The sequence below is a fragment of the Phodopus roborovskii genome, unplaced genomic scaffold, assembly GCF_943737965.1.
Source record: "Phodopus roborovskii unplaced genomic scaffold, PHOROB, whole genome shotgun sequence".
Lineage (NCBI taxonomy): Eukaryota > Metazoa > Chordata > Mammalia > Rodentia > Cricetidae > Phodopus > Phodopus roborovskii.
The window spans coordinates 16,236,097-16,245,145 of record NW_026125391.1 but is presented as its reverse complement, the minus strand read 5'-3'; positions in this window follow the sequence as shown (position 1 = coordinate 16,245,145).

The following is a 9,049-nucleotide window of genomic DNA, read 5'->3' as shown; positions in this document are numbered from 1 at the left end:
GCAGTTGTTAGCAACTTGTTTCCTGTGGATGTCACCTGGAACCTGAAGGAACAGTTCCAAAGAAACCAAAGCTGACATTAAACATTATTAGATGGCAAAATCATGAAGGAACAAGAAAAATACAGGAAAAAAATCTCTCAGAAACAAAAGTCCTTTTTAAAAAACTCACAACACAGTAAATTTGATTGTATCAGAAGTTTGAAAAATTCAGTAGCAGAAATCTCTAGAAATAAAGTTAGGGAAAGAATTCAACAGTAATCTGGGAACCAGTAATGAAATGTGTATTAATAAGTCCTAATTTTCTTAACAGACTGAGGTTCTGACAAGGCAGTAAAAATACCAATAAGCTCATAGAAGTGACCAGAACATTCACAGAAATACTTGTTCCTTTCCCCCCTCAGAGTTTTGAAATAATTTTAGATACAGAATAGTTACAAAAAGTACTATGTCAAAACTGATCTTTTTCTTTATGTATTTTACCTATTAATTTTAGCTTTATCAATGGTCCTTGAGTAAAAAATTATTATTGTAGGGGGCTGGGGAGGATGGCTCTGTGGCAAAGAGCACTTGTTTCTGTGTTTTTCAGCAAAAGGATATCCTGGCTATCAGGATATGCCACAAAAAATCACACCATGAAACAAACAGAGCTCATACAAGAGATTTATTGGGATGGAGGGACACAAAAGGCTGTAAGTAGTCCACCCTCTTTCCAAATAGCAGCATGGGACAGGAGGGTGTGGAAGGCATGTTTGGAGTCTGTGTGGACATTTAGGGATTGTCCTTGTGTTGATTGGAAGGCATGGGCCAGAGTTTTTAGTTCAGCCTATTGGTTAGTGGTGTGGGCAGGTGGGGCCTATGCCTCAACCACCTCACTATCTGACACTATGCCACAGACTGCTTTTTGGGCCCCTCATGTAAAAAGGAGCTTCTGACCTTGTGCCAGGTGTAGTTGGCCTGAGGCAATTTGCCCTCCTGTATGTTCAAGGGATGGGACAGTAGTTTCTCTATGGTTTCAATGCAAGAACAAGCTATTGAAGGGTGGGCATGATTGGAAAGTAAGTGTGACATCTACTAGTGCTACCTGGAGAGAAAGAACCCAGAATGCAGGTAGAGTTTGTAAGCCTTTATACATGTATATCTTCTTAGGAGAAGGTAGCGGTGGATTCACAAACAAGGAGGTGGGCAGCCACTGAAGTGCACACCAGGGTGTTTACCCCTGAGTGGTAAGGTCTAATGTTCTTTGCCACAGGTGCAAATAAAGTCCCAGATGCTGACCTAGGACCCTGAGGGCATATCCCCCTTTTTCTGTTACATAGAGGAAGAAGGGATGTGTTAGGTCAGGGAGGTGTAGTACCAGGCCCTGGAGGAGGGCCTTTTGGAGCTTCTGAAAGGGCCTGGTAATGGGTATGAGAAGGGACTCATGTGAGGGGTCATGGGATGCCTCATATTGTGGGGTCTTAGGGGTATGGAGCATGCACATAGGGAAAGTGAGAGACTGTGGACACAATAGAAATGTGTCACATCAGCTGCTAGTGATGAGGCTGCTGGTGCTGAGTCACTGAAGGTGGGCTCGAGGGTGGGGGATCGCCTGCATCTGGAAGGTGGGTGGTTCTCTTTTGACCAACAGTTTCTCTTGCTGAGAACCCAAAGGTTTCCAGCACCCACATGGCCACTGACAACTGTCTGTAACTCCAACTCCAGGGAATCCAATACTGTCTTCTGACCTCTGTTGGCACCACTGTGTGGAACACATCACACAGGCAAAAACTTACATACAAAAGAATAGAGAAAAAGTTTATTTTTAAATATCTCTTTTATTTTGTCTAGTGGCATTTCCTTCTTCCTTTCACTTTTGTACTGATGCATTAATATTTGTAATTTATCCTTAACATGCATATATATATATATACATACATATATACATGCATATATATATATCATGCTAGTAGAGTAGCATGCAATTTTTGACATGCATATATATTGTATAATGTATTGTAAGTTGCAGTTGAATGAAAATGTGAACATGATCACTCCTAGTTATGGTTGAGGTTTCATTGTGTATATGAGGAAGAGTTCAGCCACAGGTGTCTGGAAGGGTCCAGACTGAAGCAGGCCATGGGGATGAGGTGGGAGTAGAATGAATGGGTCAGAGAAGAGAGTGGAGAGAGGACAGGCAGACCAAGAGAGGAGCCAAGAGTGAGTCAGTCAGGAGCCAAGAGGTGAAGAGCAGTGCCAACAGGCAAACCGGCTGAGTTATATAGGAAAGGGAAGCCCTGCTCCTGTGCTAGAGAGGCTTAGGCTGTGGGTGGGTGAGATGGGCTGGGAGGAGCTACAGGTACTCAGTGAGCCTTGTCTGCGGTTTCTGCGGGACCTAACAGCACTAAGTGTATTTGTCTCCGAAAACATTTAACATTTCTTTATGCTAAAAACTAGCAAACCCTTCTCTCTGACAGCTTTGTTCTTTCCCAGTTTTATGAAGAATTGGGGTTTTGATGGTGATAGCCTTGAACCTGTGACTCACTTTCAGTACCATGTCCATTTTTATATTAATTCTGGTAGTACATAGCAGGTCTAAAGTCTCCATGTTGGGCCTCTTATGGTTGGGGAAGGAGCGACACGGGCAACTCCCTCCTGCCTACCTTCACCATGTGACTTTTCAACTTTATGCTTTAATTCACAATGAGCAGACACTGTGGCCTCTCGCCTGATTTCTTAGTCCTATGAAAGTCATTTGTTTAGTGACAAGGGGCCCGATTTGACATGTCTGGGAGGACACAGTGGCAGAGGAGATTGTAATCTTTCTGTACATTGTGACGTATGTTACTCTCATTGGCAGCCAGGTAGGAAGTGTATGTAGGTGGGACAATCAAACTGAGAAAGCAGGAGGAAGAAGGGGAAGGACAGTCAGTGGAGACGCCAGCAGATGCTGAGGAAGCAGGATGTGTAGAAAATGGGGCAACAAGCCATGAGCCACGTGGCAGAGGGTAGACAGGAAATATGGGTAAATTTAAAGTGTAAGAGCTAGCTAGTAAGAAGCCCGAGCTATCAGGTGAGCATTTACATTAATATTAAGTTTCTGAATGGTTATTTGGGAACTCAGCTGGGACAGGAGAACTCCATCTGCAGCCATCTTATTCTTCCTGTGTTCCTTTTCTTTCTTTTCTTTCTTTCTTTCTCTTTTCCTTTCCTTTTCTTTCCCTTCTTTCGTTCGTGCTAAAATCAAGCCCAGCGCCTCTTACTTATTGGAAAGCAAGGCTTAATTTCACTTTTGAGAAGCAATGCAACTGACAACAAGATATTTCTTTCTCTTTGGCGATATTTCTTTACCTAACAAATAAGTACAGTATTTGATAATATGGTATCATGGTACCATATTATGGCAGAGTTCTGGAGGCCTCGTCCATGCTTGTACATGCCATTAGTGGGAATAAATGTTGGAACAACACCTTTAAGGAATACTTTGATAGCATATATCAAAAAGTTAAATGCACATTTCCTTCCATTCAACAATTTCATTTTTAGGGATTTCATCTGCAAGCATGCTCTCATATTCATTCCATATATTCAAGAATAGTTATTGCATTATCATTTGTAATTGATGAACTGGAGACACAGTAAACTTTGCCCCATAGGAAACTGCAGAGTATAGGACACTGCTGTACAGTTTCTACCCTGTATTTTAAAAGATAAAAACTTCTGTCCTACTGTTTAAAAAGAACAAGCATCTCTAATGCACTGAGCATTAGAATAGTTGTTCCAATGGCACAAAAAGCAGCATGGATAAAAAAAATCCAACGCAATTCATCTAATAAAATAATTTGAAATTTAAAGAACAAACAAAAAACCAAATGCAGCTTGGGGAAGAGAGGGTTTATTTAACTTATTTGTCCCAGTCATGGTCACAGTCCATCATGAAGAGAAGCCAGGGCAGGAATTCAAGCAGGCCAGGAACCTGAAGGTAGAAACTCAAACAGAGGTCACAGAAGAGTGCTGCTTACTGGCTTGCTCAATCTGCTTCCTTGAATAACTCAGTACCACCTGCACAGGGGTGGTGCCACCCACAGTGCATCCTCCCACATCAAACATCAATAAAGAAAGCCAGTTCCCCTCCTGCTACACCAGTCATTTTCGCAACTGAGGTTCCCTCCCCCCAGATAGGCCAAGTTTCTACAATAGTAATGACTACGCAAATGAGTATGTGTTCATGCTTGGGTTGTTTCTAGGAGGTTCACAAGACTAACACTGGCTGCCTCCAAGTAACAGGCGAAGACTAGATGACTTTTTTCATTGTTCCTTCTTCTGAACACTTGGAATTTTATATTGTATGCATATAGTAGCCTGCAAAAATAATTTATTTCTTAAAAATTACAATCACTAGAGATAAGTAAATTGGCAGAGAATCACAAGGCCATCATACTATCCAGGCCTTTCTGCTGCCCTTTCTCTGTCTTCAACAGCTTTTACCTTGCATTTCTTCTGCTCACTTCTGGGTCTGGAAGCTTTTTCTTACAGTTGTACTTTCAATTCGAATTTGATCCTCTTTCCCCCACTCATCCATGCTCTCACAGCCTCAGGCATCCTTGAATACAGTACTTGGCCTCCTTAACTATAATTGTGGGCTTAGGATAAGTTTGCTCTGTAGTAGGTCTGAGGACCTTGGTGGGACACTTGCGTCACAACGGGCTTAGATCTAAATGTCCTCCACAGCTCATGTGAACACTTGGTCTGCAGCTAGTGGTGCTATTCTGCAGGCTGTGAAGTCTTCAGAAAGTGGGCATTGGCAGGTGGTAGTAGCTTGAGGGTGTGGTTTGAAGGCCACCCCTGCAGCTGGTTCTGCACACTTTCTTTGTTTCCAGGTCTGAGTTGCCCTGCATGCCCCTACGGACAGAAGCTGAGACCCTCTGCCATGTCTCCCCTGTTAGGAAAGACTGAAATCACACTGAGATGGCACTAAAATAAACTGTCCTTTTCTACTTGTTTCTTCCAGTTCTCTTGGTCACATTGATTTGAAAGTAACTAATGGCAGACCTGGTACCCAGCTCAGTTGCTTATACACAGTGATGGATGGCTGCCTGCATGGATGGATATATGCACTGATGGATGGATGCATGGATGAGTGGATGGATGCATGCATGCTCCAATGGGTGGATGCATGGATGGATGGATGCATGGGTGATAGATAAATTAGAAGAGCAGTGCTTATGGAGTTGGCTGGGCCGGCCAAGGAAATTTCGTCTTTTTTTTTTTGTTTGTTTGTTTTGTTTTTGTTGTTTTTTTTATTGTTGCTTTAACCTTATTGTGCATAGAGGGCACACAGTAGGCAATCAACTTTTGGTGAATGAACTAATGAACATCACAGAGAGGAAGAAGGGAGAAATGATTAGCTGTATAAAGATATTTTTTTAAAAAAAAGTTATCAGAGAGGCTGCCTATGTGGGGACCCACAACAAAGGACACCGGAGAAGGGGGGAAGGGCTTGGCTCCAAAACAAGTTAGATATTTGTGCACAAGAATAATCCCTTAGTTGCTATATGACCTGACATTTGTGCTCATGATATTTCCCCAACAGAAATGAAGACATATTTCCCTGGGGCGGGGGCTTGTGTGTGAATGTTCATTGTGTGATATATTATTTATGATTTATTAAAGCTTGCCTAAGGATTCGGAAAGCAAAGTCAGCCACAAGCTATAGAAGATAGGCACACACCTCTAATCCCAGAAGCCAGAAGCTAGGAGGTAGTGGTCCACACGTTTAATTCTTGGATTTAGGATTAAGAGGTAGAAGGATCTCTCTGAGTTCAAGGCCACCCAGGATATACAAGATTGAATCAGTCTAAAATAGTATATAAGATAGAAGCAGGGTCTTCAGTATTCAGTAGGAGGCATTCACTCTCCAGCCACGATGAGGAGAGGCAGCAGGGTCAGCCCATTCAGCCAGAGGTAGGGGTGAGAGCTAGTGACCAGCTACTTTGCTTTTCTGACCTACAGCTTAAATTTTGAACCCTAATATCAGTCTCTGGGTCTTTCATTTATTTGTGTTACAGTTCATGGCACCTTTCATGAGGTAGAAATAAGCCAAATGCCTATCTATCTGTGGGTAAGTGAACAAATTGCACATGGCTCATTCATAAAGCAGAATGATTGGCAGAAAAAAGGGGGGATGAAATACTGGGCAGGCTACAAGCTGGACGGCCCCTAAGGACATGATACTATGTGAAAAAAGCCAATCCCAGAACTTACATGTTGTATGGCTCAGTATGAAATGTCCAGAATAAGGAAAATCTCAGGAACCATAATAGATTGGTGATTGCAGAGTTTGGGGGCAGGAGAAGCTGGGGGAAGATGAGTAGCTTACTAAGTAAGGGGTGAAAAGCTTCTTTTTAGGGCAATGGAAGTGTTTTAAGGTTGACTGTAATGATGGCTACACAGACCTGTGAACATAATAAAAGCCAGAGGGTTGAACACTTCAGCTGGGTGCATTTCATCATCTGTGAAATGGGTCTTCACCAAACCATTCTAAAAATCAAATAGGAATGACTTGGATGGGTTCCAAGGAGGTGTGACCCAAGAAGACCACAGAGCTCTAGAAACACTGGTTCCCTCCCTGTGCTCAGGCAGCGCTGAGCCTCAGGAGGCCAATCCCTTCACTCTCCCACCCTGAGCCAGGGCTGGGGCCTAACAGGGGCTGCCAGTGCATTGGCTTCTCCCACCATCCTCAGGGCCCAAGTGGGAGGGGGCTGTTCTTGGGTTTGTGGGGAGAAATGCTGCAGGGTTTCTTTCCTCCCAGCTGCATGAAACCTCTCACAGAATGCTACTGAGCATGCATTTGGGGTAGGGAAGAAAGAGAGAAAGGTATGGAGAAGAAGACTAGAGAGTGAATCATTAACTCCACGGTTGTCTGAGAACTAACTATGCACCGGGAGCTATGTTAAATAGGAAGAAATTGGGAACAAATAAATGCCAGGTTCCATGTGGGTGCTGGGAATTGAACAAGAGTCCTCTGGAAGAGCAGCCAGAGCTTTTAACCACTGAGCCATCTCTCCAATTCTGGGGCCTGTAACACCCACACACAGACATATATGCAGGCAAAACACCAATGAACATAAAATAAAAATAAATTATATATTTAAAAAGGTTAAACTTATTAAATAGAGACTAAAGAAAAAGAAAGCAATGTCAAGTTCTCCTTGCCTGGAAGAGTTTAAAGAGACTGGTTGGAGGCTGGAAAGCAAATGCCGCTGATGTGGCATGGGTGTTAGCACAGAGAGGCTATGTGTCATTCCCATGCTGGCTCCATTATGAGTATGGGCCTGGGGGACAGGGGATTCAACATGCTGGAATGGCAAATCTCTTATGTCCTGTAGTAGGGTCTACATTACTGGAAGCCAGAGTTCCAAGCTGGACAGATAGGCAAGTGCTGCCCCACATATAAAAAGGTGAGGAGGTCCACTGCCATGCTGGAACTTAAAACTGTTAAAGGAGCAGAACGCCTGAGCATTCACCGCATAGCTTCGATTTCTTACCTATCCATTTCTTTCAAGTACATATAGATTACAGGAGAAAAGTGTGTTCCAGCTTCTAAGTCAACAGATACCACAAGGCAACACCACTAACACAGCAGACAAGGGCAATGCAGCTCCTCCCAGGGAAGTCCCTTGAAGTACTCCGAGGACGGACTACACAGAAGTCTAAAAGTTGTGGTCCAGGTTGTGAGGTCCCTTTTATCTTCCTGTGGAGACAGATGGTGGAGACTGCCAGCAAGCCCCTCAGGGTAGGGTTCCTCCATCCCAACCTTGTGCTTTTAGAAGTGATAGACCCTGGTGATGCACCCACTCTGGGACTGGAAACAGAAACTGTTTGCAAGAGAAAACAAATGAACACACAGCAGCTTCCAAAATGTGTGCTCCCGCTACACTCCCTCCCCCTACCTCCCCCCTACCTCCCCCCCCCCAGTGCTTAAGGAAGCTGGGTGGAGGGGGCAGAAGCCTAGCTGACAGAAACCCAGTGAAAACAGGGCAGCTTTGAAACACTGGGTATTCAGGCTGAAAATTAAGCAGATGGGAGATTCTTTAATTCAAAGCCTTAATTATTCTGACGTTTTCCATAACTTAATCTGAGCCATCACTTCAGCTTTAATTATGCATAATGAAATGGATTCTTTACAGTAAGTAATATGACAGGGAAAACTGAGGAATGAGGATTGGTAACGTGGCAACTGCTGCGCATCCCTCCTTTCCACCCAGCCAGGAAACACTGCACTATGCTTCTCTTGTTCGCCTTGCAGATGTCCCCCGGGATAAACCTCTGTTAGAAGTTGTGCTATGAGCAGTTCCCTTCCCTTCCTTGCCCCATTCACCGCTGCAGTAATATTGGAAAGTGTATCTTACATTTTCTGATTTACAGGTAGGCGTAAGAAGAATTGAGATCTGAAAGGTTAGGTAATTTGCCTAAGGTCACACAGCAAAGCCTATGATTTTTACTATTTAGCTACTTGAGACAGAGGCCTCTAGACTACCATTCCAAATCTCCTTGCTTTATCCAGGAAAGGTTAGCTAAAGGGCAAAGTGGTTTGCTATTTTAGCAGCATAGTGAAGGGTTAGATTCATGCCCTTGTGAAATGAGCCTGAAAGCCTGTAGGATGCTCTGGGGCCATGGGGGAGGCTGTCAGGAGCCAGGACCTTAAGCTAGGGCAGTGACACAGAGGCCTCTCAGAGATTGTGAGGGCAGAGGAGCCAGCCTTGCTGCCCTGGGTTTCTGAGGAAAGTGCTGATTGGTAGTGTATCTGAGGGGGTGGGTCAGCTGTTGCTGAGCCTTGATTCCCCTGCTGGGACAAAGAGGATCTTGTTCCCAGGGCAGGTGATGGATGGCGGGTGGATGGGGAAATGGAGAGCTGTAGACTGACTCATATTGAAAGTTTTATTGAGTGGGAGGAAAGAGAGTGTTAGTGAGGGTTTTTCTTTTAAAGGGTCTTTTGCATCTGTGTGCTGACCAGGGTGCTGCCTGAGAGCATTCTGCCAGGTGACAGGGGCAGGCCAGGATAACTCCTGAA